This window comes from Pelophylax lessonae, assembly GCF_965119305.1.
Source record: "Pelophylax lessonae genome assembly, chromosome: 10".
Lineage (NCBI taxonomy): Eukaryota > Metazoa > Chordata > Amphibia > Anura > Ranidae > Pelophylax > Pelophylax lessonae.
Window position 1 is genome coordinate 113,926,565 of NC_138777.1, and position 17,402 is coordinate 113,943,966.

Consider the following 17,402-nt stretch of genomic DNA (forward strand, 5'->3'; position numbering starts at 1 on the left):
GCAAATTTCTTTACGGGAACCCACAGATCCAAAAGGAATATAGAGTGCAAGAAAGTTAATAAGGAAATACCAAGCTGTCCTCATTTAGATAAAAAAAAAAACCTCAAACCTGGTGAATTCAGCTGTTCAAATGCTCTTTAACAGTCCGTAAAATTTTAAATCATTTGGTTATCATTACTAAACAGCAGCTGTTCTCTCACATATCTGGTATGCTAAAAGTAAAAAAAAAAAAAAAAAAACACATAGAGTTTTGAAAAAGTGGAAGAAGAAAAAGTAAAAAAAGCTGTATTCACACAAAATACTGACTAGTTATCCTTTCATGGCTATTTTTTTATGGGGGGGGGGGGAGATATATAGGAATATGGATATTGTGCTAAACCTGTAGGTATATAAGAGATGTACAACCTTTGCTAAGTGGTAGAGTGGTTTTGATAATAAAGTTGCAGTGCCTTCACTCAGGACATGGCCTTTTTGAACAAAGGGGATTCCCTTCTGGAGAAATTAACCAGTAATATTATCAAAGTAATTGGGAGCAGGTGAGCTACTGCACCCTGTATATACAGTATTTCACAAAAGTGAATACACTTCTCACATTTTAGTAAATATTTTATGATATCTTTTCATGTGACAACACTGAAGAAACAGCTTGTATAACAGTGTAAATTTGCTGCCCCCTCAAAAAGTTTTGACAAATGAAACAGGCCATAAACCATAAATAAAAGATGGTCTTATGAACCCAAACACCAACACCATGCCTGAAGAATCACTTCTTAGTGGCCATTCCACATCGTGAATCAGTCCACACTTATGCTCACCAGAAAGTCCCAGGTCACTGGGACCTAAACAGCCTTTTTATATCTCTGGGCTTCCAATCCAGAAAAACTCTCTCTCTCTCTCTTATATATATATATATTGTAACGGACCGTTTCAGCAGACAAGGGGTTAAAATCCGTTTAGGCGATATGCCCCTTTCTGAGAGACAGGCACAGCTACTTGCAGGACACCAAACTCCTGAACTGCATACAAAATAGCACTCCAACCTGGAACCTCACGAATAGCTGCTAGCAGCTGAACAGGAAAAGCATACATCAGCTTACACTCCTAGCAGTCTCCAACAGCATACAGTGAATCCCCCCAAGAACGAGACAAAGCTCCGTGTGGAAGGTCAAGCAGTGGTCTCTTTATTGAGGGCTACCTGCCCCTGTATTTATGCAGGTCTCCCACCTGGTGGACACTCCCCTAGGGGACCAAGTGAAAGACTGTGACACAGGCAGACATGTATCACATTACAGACTCACAGAAGCAAAACATCCCCAGATAGCTCAGGTCTGCTCATTAACATGTTCATCAATAGTTTCAGACCCAACCAACTCAGTTAATCAGTAGACATTCCTCAGGAGGGGGCTGCTGGAAACCATCCCCCCCCCCCCTCTCTCTGCAGCTAAAGCTAGTTTTCACAGCGATCTCTATCCTGGAGACAACGGAAGATATAATTAGGTTTAGCTTCCAGGTGGTCATGTACGAATAGGCCTTTCTGTAGGGAAAATAAGTCTTTTAAAGTCTGGTCCATAGTTCAAAGGCAGCAGGCGGGCAACCAGGCTCCTCCAATGCAATGTGGCGAGGTTGGTCTCAGAATTGTTGACATTGTTGCAGATTTATTAAAAAAGAAAAACTGAAATATCACATGGTCCTAAGTATTCAGACCCTTTGCTCAGTATTTGATCTAATACAGCCAGGAGTCTTTTTGGGAAAGATGCAACAAGTCTTTCACACCTGGATTTGCGGATCCTCTGCCATTCCTCCTTGCAGATCCTCTTCAGTTCTGTCAGGTTGGATGGTAAACGTTGGTGGACAGCCATTTTTAGGTCTCTCCAGAGATGCTCAATTGGGTTTAAGTCAGGGCTCTGGCTGGGCCATTCAAGAACAGTCACGGAGTTGTTGTGAAGCCACTCCTTCGTTATTTTAGCTGTGTGCTTAGGGTCATTGTCTTGTTGGAAGGTAAACCTTCGGCCCAGTCTGAGGTCCAGAGCACTCAGGAGAAGGTTTTTGTCCAGGATATCCCTGTACTTGACCGCATTCATCTTTCCCTCGATTGCAACCAGTCTTCCTGTCCCTGCAGCTGAAAAACACCCCCACAGCATGATGCTGCCACCACCATGCTTCACTGTTGGGACTGTATTGGACAGGTGATGAGCAGTGCCTGGTTTTCTCCACACATACCACTTAGAATTAAGGCCAAAAAGTTCTATCTTGGTCTCATCAGACTAGAGAATCTTATTTCTCACCATCTTGGAGTCCTTCAGGTGTTTTTTAGCAAACTCCATGCGGGCTTTCATGTGTCTTACACTGAGGAGAGGCTTCCGTTGGGCCACTCTGCCATAAAGCCCCAACTGGTGGAGGGCTGCAGTGATGGTTGACTTTATACAACTTTCTCCCATCTCCTGACTGCATCTCTGGAGCTCAGCCACAGTGATCTTTGGGTTATTCTTTACCTCTCTCACCAAGGCTCTTCTCCCCCGATAGCTCAGTTTGGCCGGACGGCCAGCTCTAGGAAGGGTTCTGGTCATCCCAAACGTCTTCCATTTGAAGATTATGGATGCCACTGTGCTCTTAGGAACCTTAAGTGCAGCAGAAATCTTTTTTTAACCTTGGCCAGATCTGTGCTTTGCCACAATTCTGTCTCTGAGCTCTTCAGGCAGTTCCTTTTGACCTCATGATTCTCATTTGCTCTGACATGCATTGTGATCTGGAAGGTCTTATATAGACAGGTGTGTGGCTTTCCTAATCAAGTCCAATCAGTATAATCAAACACAGCTGGACTCAAATGAAGGCATAGAACCATCTCAAGGATGATCAGAAGAAATGGAAAGCACCTGAGTTAAATATATGAGAGTCACAGCAAAGGGTCTGAATACTTAGGACCATGTGATATTTCAGTTTTTCTTTTTTAATAAATCTGCAACAATGTCAACAATTCTGTGTTTTTCTGTCAGTATGGGGTGCTATGTGTACATTCATGAGGAAGAAGAATGAACTTAAATGATTTTAGCAAATGGCTGCAATATAACAAAGAGTGAAAAATTTAAGGGGGTCTGAATACTTTCCGTACCCACTGTATATATATATATATATATATATATATATATATATACATATACATAATTTTTCTGAAAATAAGTGGGCATCAATCCTCTAAATTACACAAAAATAATGGGAATAAAATGATAAATTAAAAAGGGGGTTATGATGAAATCTTCTCATTTCTCTTAAATGAGAACTGTACATGATCATCCATGTCCCAGGAGAACCTAAATATTCCTTAAATAACCCAAGAAATGTATCTAATATTAACCGCTTGCCGCCCGCCCGCCGTCATATGACATATGTCCCCGGGACACCCCCCGTCACCGGCAGGGGGGAAACAGCCAATGGGCGTGGCTGTTTCCCACGTGATCGGCTGTGTTCCAATGACACAGCCGATCACAATGAAGGCGCCCACAAGATGACCGCGCATGCGCGATCGGGAGCGCGCAGCGCGGTCATGTCGGTGGCACAGTGTTCCGTAGGAACACAGCTGTTACCGGCGGTAGTAAACAGTCACTAACAGTGACTGTTTACTATGTGATCGGCTGTGAATCCATTCACAGCCGATCACAAAATGTAAACAAAGAGCAGTAACTGACTGTTACTAGCTCTTCTCCCCTCATACAGTTTCCAGTGTGAGGGGAGAAGAGCTAGAAGCAGTGAGTTACTGCTCTGTGTACCTGTCACAGTAAAATCACACAAATAAAGGTCCCCCCACACAGTCCTCAGCCCCCCCCCCAATGTCACCTGTCACCCAACAGTCACCTCATCAGTGCCCAGAAATTGACACCCATAACGTTCACATGTGAGCGCAGCGATCGCGGGCAGAATCACCGCGATTCTGCCCGCGATCCGGAAATCATTGCAAATCGCGGGACGCCTGTGCGTTGCCCGTGATTTGCAATAGCACCCCAAACGCTGTGCGATGTTGCCGCCATTTCCACCTGCCGAATTGCGGTAACATCGCGCAAACAACGCATGACGCCCAAAAAAGGTACAAGAGTTTCTTTGGGGCGTCATGCGTTGTTTGCGCGATGTTACCGCGATTCGGCAGGCGGAAATCGCAGCAACATCGCACAGCGTTTGGGGTGCTATTGCAAATCACGGGCAACGCACAGGCGTCCTGCAATTTGCAATGATTTCTGGATCACGGGCAGAATCGCAGTTATTCTGCCCATGATCCCTGCGCTCACATGTGAACATAGCCTAAAGTTCACCGGTCACCAGAGACTGCCATCAGTACCGCCGTGCACCGCCCGTCACCTGTCACCCATCAGTGACCATCGCCCGTCACCTGTCACCCCATCAGTCACCGTCACCTGTCACCCCATCAGTCAACGTCACCTGTCACCCCATCAGTCATCGTCATCTGTCACCCTATCAATCATCGTCACTTGACACCGCATCAGTGATCGTCACTTGTCACCCCATCAATTATCATCACATGTCACCCCGTCAGTGATTGTCATCTGTCACCCCATCAATCATCATCACCTGTCACCCCATCAGTCATCGTCACCTGTCACCCCATCAGTCATCGTCACCTGTCACCCCATCAGTCATTGTCACCTGTCACCCCATCAGTCATCGTCACCTGTCACCCCATCAGTCATCGTCACCTGTTTGCCATATGCATGCAATCACTTACTGACCGCCTAACGACTATATGCGTCGGCCATTAAAAGCTAAATACTGGGGTTATGGCAGCAGATAGCCCCCATAACCCCGGTATTTTTTGAAACGGCGGGCGGTCGGCTTTCAGATAAGGGTGGTCCCAGTGGCGGATTCGCCGCGGAATTACCCTTACGGGGCAGGGGAAGGGGTGACCCCCTCCTGCCGCGTCCCAGACGTTTTCCCAGCTTACCGGACCCGCCGGCAGCGGGGAAAACTATCCGGTCCCGGATCCTCAGAGACAGGAAGTCGAGTGAGGGCAAGATGGCCCTCACTCGACTCTATGGTCTTGGAGGACCGGAGCTACGTCAAAAGACGTTGCCTAGCAACCGGTTTTCAAGGGCCGCTTTTTTTTTTTCCTCTTTCAACAATTTTTTTTTTCTTTTTTAGTGTAGTTGTGAGGTGTGAGGTCTTTTTGACCCCATATCTCACAATCAAGAGGACCTGTCATCCCTATTTCTATTACAAGGGATGTTTACATTCCTTGTAATAGGAATAAAAATGATCAAAACATTTTTTTTTTAAACTGTGTAAAAATAAAAAAATAATAAATAAAATAAATAGGAAAAAAAAAATTAAAGCGCCCTGTCCCCGTTAGCTCGCGCGCAGAAGCAAACGCATACGCAAGTTCCGCCCACATATGTAAACGGTGTTCAAACCATACATGTGAGGTATCACCGCGATCGTTAGAGCGAGAGCAATAATTTGAGCCCTAGACCTCCTCTGTAGCTCTAAGCTAGTAACCTGCAGACATTTTTAAAATGTTGCCTATGGGGATTTTTAAGTACCAATGTTTGGCGCCATTCTGTGAGCATGCGCAATTTTGAAGCATGACATGTTGGGTATCTAATTACTCGGCGTAACATTATCTTTCACATTATGGAAAAAAATTGGGCTAAATTTACTGTTTTCTTATTTTTTAGTTCAAAAAAGTGATTTTTAAAAAAAAAAATCGCATTTGGAAGACTGCTGCGCAAATATGGTGTGATAAAAAATATAGCAACGATCTCCATTTTATTCTCTAGGGTCTCTGCTAAAAAAAAAATATATAATGTTTTGGGGTTCCAAGTAGTTTTCTAGCAAAAAAAAAATGATTTTAGCTTGTAAACACCAAGTGTCAAAAATAGGCCCAATCTTAAAGTGGATAAATGGACAACTTTGTGTAAAGCGCTACTTGGATGTTAGGCCTATGTATGTGGCCAGGCTGTGAAAAAGTGTTACACATGTGGTATCGCCATACTCAGGAGGAATAGCAGAATGTATTTTGGGGTGCAATTTTTGCTATGCACATGCTATGTGTTAGAAATATTGCATAAATGGACAGCTTTGTGTAAAAAAAATGTGTTTTCATTTTCTTTCAACATTTTCAACATTTTCAAAAATGACATATTCAAAAGACTCATTATGCCTCAAAAATTATACGTTGGGCTGTTTGCTTTCCAAAATGGGGTCATTTTATGGGGGTTTCCATTGTCCTGGTGCTCCAGGGCCTTCAAAAGTGCGATAGGTTGTCAGGAAATTATATGTGTAATTTATGCTCCTAGAATGCCGGACACTGCTACTTGGATGTTAGGCCTCTGTATGTGGCCAGGCTGTGAAAAAGTCTCACACATGTGGTATCGCCATACTCAGGAGGAGGAGTAGAATGTCTTTTGGGGTGTAGTTGCAAGTATACATGTGCTGTGTGAGAGAAATAACCTGTTAATACGGCAATTTGTAAAAAAAAAAAAAAAAAAATCTTCATTTTGCAAAGCATTGTGGGAAAAAATTACAACTTCAAAAAACTCACCATGACCCTTATTAAATACCTTGGAATGTCTACTTTCCAAAAAGGGGTCATTTGGGAGGTATTTGTACTTTCCTGACTTTTTAGTGTCTCAAGAAATGAGATAGGCCTTCAGTACATCAGGTGTGATCAAGTGTGATCAATTTTCAATGATTCGCACCATAGCTTGTGGACTCTATAACTTTCACAAAGACCAAATAATATACACTTACTTGGGTTATTTTTACCAAAGATAAGTAGCAGTATAAATTTTGGCCAAAATGTGTGAAGAAAAATTACTAATTTGGAAAAATTTTATGACAGAAACAAAGAAAAATGCGTTTTTTCACGATATTTTCACTCTTTTTTTATTTATAGCACAAAAAATAAAAAATCCAGTATTGATCAAATACCATCAAAAGAAAGCTCTATTTGTGTGAAAAAAAGGACACAATTTGTGTATGGGTACAGTGTTGCATGACTGAGTAATTCTCAGTCAAAGTGTGAGAGCGCTGAAAGCTGAAAATCGGTCTGGGCAGGAAGGGGGTGAAAGTTGCACTGTAGGCAAGTGGTTAAACAAAGTAGACCTCTAATATGAAACTCTCAATATGTACCCATAATAAAAGAACACATATTGAATAGGGATAACCACATGTATGCAAGGTTGGAGGATAATTTGGGCCCCAATAACCAACCCCCTATCTCCTGGATGGACTTTATTTTTCCCCTATTAAACTAAGGTTATTCCTAAACCAGATATATAGATGCACACCAGTATGGAAATACAACAAACTTTATTCAATTAAATATTATTAATAGTACACAAATCCAATGTACAAACATCAAAGGGCCCAATAAGAGTCCTGGTGGAATTGTGTACATAGTACACAGGTATATCTAGTTAACCACTTAAGCCCCGGAAGATTTTACCCCCTTCCTGACCAGGGGGTATTTTGCGATTCGGCACTGCGTGACTTTAACGGACAATTGCGTGGTCATGCGACGCTGTATCTAAATGAATTTGGCGTCCTTTTTTTCCCACAAACAGAGCTTTCTTTTGGTGGTATTTGATCACCTGTGCGATTTTTTGATCACGCACTATAAACAAAAAAATAGCGTAAATTTTGCAAAAATAGCAATATTTTTCACATTTTTTTTTATATGAAATTCCCCCCAAAAAAATGTAAAAATCTAAATTTTTTAACATTTTCGGCCAATTTGTTTTATGCTACCTATGTTTGGTAAAAAAAATCGCAAAAAGCGTATTTTGATTGGTTTGCGCAAAAGTTATCGCGTTTACTAACAAAGGGAAAGATTTTTGTCATTTTTGTTGTTTTTTTTTTTAACGCGTAATGGCGGCGATCTGCGATTTTTTTGCGGTACTGCGACATTGCAGCGGACAGATCGGACCCTTGACTGACATTTTTTACACTTTTGGGGTTACCAGTGACATTTCTACAATAATCAGTGTTATACATATGCACTGTTACTGTAAAAATACACTGGCAGTGAAGGGGTTAACTTTTTTGAAAGGGAGGGGCTATGTGTGTCCCTAGGGGCGTGCTTTCTACTGTGATTGGCTGTGGCTTCAGATGTATGAAGAGTGATCAACGGTTCTACATAGTAGAAGCGTATGATCATCCTTCATACACAGGGGAGAATGACAGGCAGCTTGTTTACACAAGCCGCCTGACTTTCTCCCTCTCCCCCGCCGATCGCAGAGTGACCGGCGGACATCGGGTCCGCTGGTCACACGCGGGGGGGGGGGGTCCGTGACCACTCGGGAGCGGGAGCGCGCCTCCGGGGGCGCGCGCTCCCTCCCTAGACCCTCACAAGCTAGTGACGTAGCCCTACGTCACTTTGCCTGTGAGGGGCTGACTGCCGACGTAGATCGGTGTTAGGCAGTCGGCAAGTGGTTAATAGAGATACCTCCAGAATAATGTTGCAACAAAGTTCAGTTGAAGGGCTCCATGAGGATGATCATGATGTGGTATCCTGAAGACAAGATCAGTGGTGATGGGGAGATCTTCCAACTGTTGTCTAACCAGCCTGGAACACAGCTTTTGACTGGAAGAAACTGTACTGGAACTCAGAGTCAGCCTACCAGCCCTGTCCCTCCCTAGTAGTAGTAGTATATGACATGGAACCAAAACCCTAACTTCTAGAAGTGACTATATGCTTAACCTGGCTATAACCTATGATATTTTTTGAGCCTTAAGCTAAAACTACCTATAGAAATCCCAGACCAGAAGAGACAGGATTAACTAAAATAACAGGAGCTGCATATAAACTCTATTGCATTAAATAGGTTCCCCTACTAATATACTGGAAGGAGATCACTACATACTGTATATACATATAGTAGCACAGACCTAGGTATCTGGCACTGTGCATGTGAGATATGACAATATCACAGAGATATTCTGTCTGACACAAGGATTCAGAAACACTTCTCCATTATCTTTTAAATGCAGTATGATATGTTGGTGATATACAAAAATCAATCAATCAATCAATTTGCTATTACATAACAGTCAACAAATCTCCCCTCCACACGTAAAAGCATGTTTCTTTTTTCATTATATTTATTTTTTTTTGTAATTTTTAATTATGTGTCTAGTCAAAGCTCTCTGCACATGGTAGACAAAAGATAAAGGTTAAAACAGTTAAGATGATTTATCCAAATAAGATTTATCTAATCAAACCATCAATTATTCATTTCATTTTTTTAGATCTACTTTGAAAGTACAACGTTTAGATAAAATTACTTTTGAGTTTTATTTTGCTATGTCTTAAATATGTAATGAGATTTAATGGTTTGTCTCATTTGCAATTTGATAATTAGTTTTGTTGGCTCAGTGAGATACATTTTTAAATAATGTACAATTAAAAATGTCCACTGCACATTCTGCTCCTTAGTGCCAGCCACATTTCATTATATATTGTATTCTATGACCCGATTCAAAAACAAGAGCAATAGCTTTGTTTATAGCATCTCCTGTACTAGGGAAACAATTCTGCCCCTCCAAAGATACAGGAAATTAAGTTTGTTATTGAGAGTATTACTACATAAAATACTGTATAAAGGAAAGAAAGCCTGAAAAAAAAAAAAACACGACCAGCTAAAATACACCACATTTTGTTCTTGGGTTTAGATGTAGTTTAAGGTCTAATATACACGGACAATTTTACTATTTTACTTGAGAAAGATGTAAATCCCAGCTCCAGTTTACAGCTTAAGCCTCCTCCCCTATTCAGTTCTCTTTCACCACCCTAGAAAAGTTTTAATATGCTTAACTAAATATATCTTATGGCTAATCATATGATGGGCAGGATTCCTTCCACTTATCCTCCAGCATTGGCAGTAAACGGTCCTCAGTGCTGTGGAAAGGGGCACTCACATTGTGACTTGTGGGTACCATTTTCTACAGCATTCTCCTAGAAGCCCAGGCTGTGTGAAGTCCCTGACAGCCTGTGCTTACAAAAATTGGTCTAAACAATGTTGTATACTATTCAACCTGCAAGATAACTGATGGGCAGAAGTGGAGGAGGACCAAGTGCACACTGAAGGTTTATAGAGTGTTGTGGAATTCATTCAAGGCCAGTCTTTAAAGCAGCATGCCTAATATATAGTATGTTCTGTAACAGGGGTATTTATACAGTAAAACAAACACCTAACTGATCAACACTGTTTTTTTTTTTTTTTTCTTAATTTTTATTGGATTTTAAGTATACAAAACATAGAAAGGCGACGGGTAAAAACTAGCCCGAACTGCCTGTACAGAATAGAAACAAAACATCCTTGCTTAAGCGTAAAAATTGGGTCAACACTGTTTACAGACATTAGAGGGCATTAGAAATATGGGATGTCACACAGTTTGTGAGGTTGAAAAAAGACATCAGTCCATCCAGTTCAACCTATGATGTGTGTGTGTGCTTGCTGTTAACCGTACATTGAATACCCCTGTATGTTGTGGTCTTTAAGGTGCCCATCTAATAGTTTTTTGAAACTATCAATGCTTCCTGCTGATACGACTGCTTGTGGAAGAGAATTCCACATCCTTACTGCTCTGACAGTGATGAACCCCTTATGTATTTTAAGGTTAAACCGTTTCTCCTCTAGTTTTAGTGAGTGGCCACGTGTCTTATTATATTCCCTTTCTCTAAAAAGTTTGTTCCATATGCTAGGGTCATCACCAGTACAGTATTTGTACATTGATATCATATCCCCCCTCAATTGTCTCTTCTCCAGAGAGAATAAGTTCAGTGCTTGTAGTCTTTCCTCATAGCCGATGCCCTCCATTCCCCTAATTATTTTTGTTGCCCTTCTCTGGACTCTCTCCAGTTCCAGCACATCCTTCCTGAGGACCGGTGCCCAGAACTGGACAGCATTCTCCAGATATGGCCAGACCAGAGTCTTGTAGAGTGGGAGAATAATCTCTTTATTTCTGGAGTGAATCCCCTTTTTTATACATGCCAGTGTTCTGTTGGCTTTGCTTGCAGCGGCTTGGCATTGCATGCCACTGCCAAGCCTGTTGTCCACCAGTACCCCCAGGTCCTTTTCCATCCTAGACTCACCCAGAGGTTTCCCCCCCCCAGTGAGTAGCTTGCTTTCGTTTTTCTGATGACCAAGTGCATTACTTCACATTTTTCAACATTAAACCTCATCTGCCATGTAGTTGCCCACCCCATTATTTTGTTCAGGTCCACTTGTAAGGTTTCCACATAGAAGATATTGGCATGCTTAGTTTAGTATCATCCGAAAATACTGAGATTGTACTAGATATCCCCTCCTCTAGATCATTTATGAATAAATTAAACAGGATTGGTCCCAGGACAGAACCTTGGGGGACCCCACTTTCCACACCCGCCCAATCCGAGTACTCCCCATTTATCACCACCCTCTGGACTCTCCCATGGAGCCAGTTCTCTATCCGGGTACTCCCCCCATGGTCCATACCTACATTCCTTACTTTGTACAGTAAGCGTTTGTGGGGAACAGAGGTAAATGCCTTTTCAAAATCCAGATACACCACATCCATAGGCTTACCTTTATCTAGGTGGCAGCTCACTTCATCGTAGAAGGTTAATAGATTGGTTTGGCAAGAACGATTTTTCATGAATCCATGCTGATTACTACTAATAATACTATTTTCATTACTAAAGTCTTGTATGTGGTCCCTTAACATCCCCTCCAAAATCTTGCAGACTACTGATGTTAGGCTGACTGGCCTATAGTTACCCGGGATATATCTCGGCCCTTTTTTAAATATTGGTAACACATTGGCTTTTTCCAATAAGCTGGGACCATACCCATCTGTAGACTATCCTTAAAGATCAAGAATAATGGTCTGGCAATCACCTGGCTGAGCTCTTTAAGAACCCTCGGGTGCAAGCCATCCGGTCCCGGTGATTTATTTATGTTAAGTTTCTCTAGTTTAGTTCTAAGTCTATCCTCTGTTAGCCATGGGGTACTTCCTGAGGTGTATTTTTTAGTTTAGCATTACAAGCTGGGTTAGTGTAGCCCCCCCCCCCCCCCCCGATTCTTTTGTGAAGACTGAAGAGAAGAAATTATTTAACACTTCTGCCTTTTCTCTGGCCTCTGTGGCCAAATTTCTTTTGTCGACTTTTATGGGGCCAATGTGTTCTGGCCTCGCTTTCTTACTGTTTATATGCTTAAAGAATTTCTTGGGGTTCTTTTTACTCTCTTCCGCTATATGTCTCTCTTGTTCTATTTTAGCCGCCTTGATTTCATCTTTAGATTTCTTATTACACTCTTTGTAATGCTTGAATGCTGCCAATGACCCCTCAGCCTTGGGTTCTATCCCATTTGATATTTTCTAGCAGAGAGCGCAGTTTTGGGAAATTGGCTCTTTTGAAATTCAGTGTTCTTATATTACCCTTGTGTTTCCTATTACTGTAATTAATACTGAAACTTATTGACCTATGGTCACTGTTTCCAAAGTTGTATTCCGAAGTTGTATTTCTATATCCGTGAGCAGGTCTGTATTGTTGGTAATCAGTAGGTCAAGTACCGCATTGTTTCTTGTCGGTACGTTCACCATCTGACCCATGAAATTGTCCTGCAAAACATTTAGGAACTGCCGAGCCTTGGCTGAATGCGCGGTTCCTTCTGCCCAGTCTATATCTGGATAATTAAAGTCCCCCATTATAATGACATTTCCCATCCTTGCTGCCAATCCTATCTGTAAAAGGAGATCCGCCTCCCCCTCCTCCCTCTGGTTGGGGGGCCTATAGCATACGCCCAATATTACCTTCCCCACAGTGCCTTCCCTTTTAAGTTCTACCCATAGGGATTCTGCCTCGTCCATAGCTCCATTATTAATATCATCCCTCATATTTACCTGTACACTGTCCTTAATATACAGACATACACCTGCCCCTTTTTTACCTTCTCTATCCCTGCGATAAAGGGAATACCCCTGAATGGTCGCCATCCAATCATGAGAGCTGTCGAACCAAGTCTCTGTTATCCCCACAAAATCGAAGTCCTCCTCATACATCAGCAGCTCCAGCTCTCCCATCTTGTTTGCCAGGCTTCTGGCATTGGTATACAAACCTCGTAATTTTGACCGGTTGCATATTGTATACTCGTTTGATGTTGTTTTTAGGCTGCTCTTGTGATTTTTCCCCATACCCACCTTGGATTTAGGTTCTCTAATGTCCCCATTTGTGCCCTCTGAATCTTGCTCCCTGCTGGCTAATTCTACATCTGTACCCTCCCCCCATCACCTAGTTTAAAAGCCCCTCTAACTTTTTGGCCATCCTCTCACCCAGTACGGTTGCACCCTCCCCATTTAGGTGCAATCCGGCCCTACCAAAGAGCCGGTGGCCGACTGAGAAGTCGGCCCAGTTCTCCAGGAACCCGAAACCCTCCTTACTACACCAGCTCCTCAGCCCCTTGTTAGCTTCCCTAATCTCCCGCTGCCTCTCTGGTGTGGCTCGAGGTACAGGTAGTATTTCTGAAAATACTACCTTGCAGGTCCTACTCCTCAACTTAGCGCCTAAGTCCCTGAAATCGTTTAGGACTCTCCAGAGGACTGCCTATGTCATTGGTACCCACATGTACCATGACAGCTGGGTCATCCCTAGCCCCACCCAGCAATCTGTCCACCTGATCCGTGATGTGCCGAACCCGAGCACCCGGTAAACAACAGACTGTTCGGCGCTCACGGTCTTTGTGACTGATTGCACTGTCTGTCCTTCTAATGATTGAATCCCCTACCATGTGCAGCTGTCTTTCCTTTCCCTTTCTCCTGGCCTCACTGGAGGAGTTCTTCCCCTGGCAGCTAGGTGTAACGCTCCGGCGTTTATTTGTGTGGTGTGGATTTGCAGCTGCGGAAGTTACACTCAGTAGTCATGTAGAGATGTGTTGAACTACCATATCCAACTCTCAAGACTCATCATTGTGCATCAGCCTGTCTCAGCAAGCACATACACAAACACAGACACTCATTAAAGATGTTCCTGGAGTGATATGTTTATATGTGAAAGTATAGAGGTGATACTGAGGGGACAGGCATGGATAGTGATAGCAATGGTAAGAGGTAACAGATGGTGATAGTAAGCACTTAGGATAGCAATCATGTACAGGTAACAGGTGGTAGTGAAGAGCAGATGAAGTGTACAGGAGATGCTAGGCTAGTGCAGTGACAAGATGGTAATAGGCTCAAGAGCTTGCAATCTAAGTAGCGGTGCAGATGTTAGATGTAACAGTATAGTTCTTAGAGTAGCAATAGTCTTTAGTAAGCAGAGTAGTAGTGAAAGTAGATTAGGAAGGTATTCCCCTGTGGGGTACTTATCACTGGTAGGTTTGTAAGGAGAGGGTTCCGGCGGTGAGGTAATGATCTTGTAGCGAGATACAAGATGTTGTAGCAAGTCTTCGGTCAATCCAGGTATTAGGGAATAGCTGGAGGATTCGGCAGCGTTAGGTAATGCTGTAGCAAGCGGTTTGCACGAACACATGTGAGTGAATGCCGGCGGTTGAAATAGCCGCTCAGAGCGGCACTCACTGATGAGGTCATGGAATTTAAAGGGACAGGTACTAGATGCGTTCCACCTATCTATATGGTGGAACGTAATGTACAAATAATAGGCTGGAAGGGTACCGCAGGTACCAGGATCTTACAGTACCCCCCCCCTAAGGCCGGCTCCGGAAGGCCTTTAACACTGGTCTCTCCGGGTATTTGGAGTGGAACCTTCGTATAAGCCTGGGTGCATGGACGTCAGAAGCATCCAACCAGGTGTCATCTTGGGAACCATAATTTTTCCATTTTATGAAATATTGGAGCTTTCCTCTGTGGATACGAGAATCCAAAATTTCTTTAATCTCAAATTCTTCTCCACCTTCAACTTGTATTGGAGGTGGAGGCGCGATGGTAGGTCTAATCCCTTGGTTGGGTGTATGTGGCTTCAATAGAGATACATGGAACGTGGGGTGTATTTTAAGATCTGCCGGTAAAGTGAGTCGAACTGCAGATTCCCCAATGAGCTTCTCAATTGGGAAAGGTCCCAGGAATAGAGGTCCAAGCTTTTTACTAGGAATTTTCAACCTCAAGTTCCTCGTAGATAGCCAAACAAGATCCCCAATAGCATATTGAGGTGAAGGTCTTCTGCGGAGGTCATAGTACCTCTTTTGTTGGCTATGAGCATGTGAGATGGTGGTGTTAAGTAAGCCCAAAGAGTCTTTTATTTGGGTGAGATAGTCAGAGGCTACTGGGTTACTTGATGGTAGGATGCGTGGTGGAAGAATTGTGGGATGGAACCCATAGTTCAGGTAGAACGGACTTTGCTTAGTAGTACTGTGGGTTGCATTGTTATAAGCAAATTCTGCCAGAGGGAGGAGGTCCACCCAATCATCCTGTAGGTATGAGGTGTAGCAACGCAAATATTGTTCAATACACTGGTTGACTCTTTCAGTTTGTCCGTTGGTCTGCGGGTGATAGGGGGAAGTAAGTTTTCGCTCAATGCGCAGTATGTGACATAGAACTTGCCAAAACTTAGAGATGAACTGCGAGCCCCGGTCAGATAAAAGAGTCTTTGGAATTCCATGTAGTTTGAACACATATTTTACTAGCAATTCCGCTGTTTCCTTAGATGAAGGTAGTCTGCGAATGGGAATGAAATGTGCCATTTTTGTCAGATGGTCTACTGACACTAGGATGGTAGTGATTCCCTTGGACGGTGGTAATTCCACTATGAAGTCTAAAGAAACAACTTCCCATGGAACTTTGGGTATTGGTAGACTGCAAAGTAAACCAGAAGGTTTTGTAGTGTCAATTTTGGACCTTGCACAGATGTCACATGAAGAAATGAATTTTTGTACAGACGTCTTCATCCCAGGCCACCAAAATTGCCTAGTGAGCAAATTAAATGTCTTAGTCATACCCATATGTCCTGCCATAGGTACGTCATGGGATAACTCCAAGATTTTGGTACGCATACCGGGAGGTATGTAGAGTTTGTCGTTAAAGTAGCGGAAGCCTTCTGCATCAGTACTTAGTTGAGGTGGTGGTGAATCCAGTCTTAGACTGTGCAGAATCTCTTCCTTTAAGGGACGAACAACACCAATAATACGGTCATGGGGTATTATAGGTAATGAAGGAATTTCGGCACAGTTATCTTCGGTTAACCGTGATAACGCATCTGCCTTCTTGTTTTTGTCTGCAGGTGTATAGGTCACTAAGAAATTGAATCTTAGGAAGAATAGCGACCAACGTACCTGTCGGTGGGAAAGGGTCTTGTTGGTCTGGAGATATTGGAGGTTTTTATGGTCTGTATATATGAGTATTGGCAATCGGGTGCCCTCAAGTAGATGTCGCCAATTCTCCAGTGCCAACTTCATGGCAAGTAACTCTTTTTCACCCATTGGGTAGTTCACCTCTGGGTTACTTAGTGATTTAGAGAAGAAGGCAACTGGATGAAGTGGTGAAGTATTCGTAGGTTGTTGGGAAAGAACTGCTCCTACAGCCATATTTGACGCATCTACCTCCAGGATGTATTGGAGGGATGGGTCTGGATGGCGTAGTATGGGAGCGGTAATGAAGCTTGATTTCAACAAGCTGAACGCTTTATTTGCTTCTTTAGACCATTTAAATGTTTGCTTAACACTTGTAAGTTGTGTGAGTGGTCTCACAATAGACGAGAAGTTCTTGATGAACTTCCTATAGAAGTGTAAGGTTCTGGCACTCTCAGTGCCTCCTATCACATTATTTCCGGGTGCTTTCCATCTACCTAGATAGATGAAGCACATATAGGTGTGTTTCCCTTTAAGACTGATGCTGTCATCACTGAGCGCCGGACTGGATGGCTATTTAGATCGCCGGCACACACTCATATGTGTTCGTTCAAACTGCTTTGTGCCTTGATGCTAACCTGTCTTGAAGCTCTCATGCTTGCAAGCATACCTCGCTGTCGGAACCACGCTGCGCTGATCCCTGTATCCCGATACCGGATCATCCGCTCTTGCCGAACCTCTACTCTGCTACATTGCTATTAGTGATAAGTACCCCACAGGGGAAACCTCTATAACCTTTATACTAAAGCTTACACTATCTAGCTCTGCATACTAAGGACTATTACTACATCTGCATTATCTAAGATTGCTAGCTCTTGAGCCTACTACCACCTGTTCTTGCACTGGGTTGATCTCTCTTGTATGTCCACCTGCTACTCTGTCATCTGCTACCATACATGATTGCTAAACCTATCTGCATCCCATCTGCTACTATCTTACTTTAAAGAACATTTCCTTTCAAGTGTCTGTCATCTACCATCTCTACCCAACCTGTCTCTTCAGCCTATCATCACTGTGTTACTATATACATAAGTCACTCTAGGAAACATCTTATTGAGTGTGTGT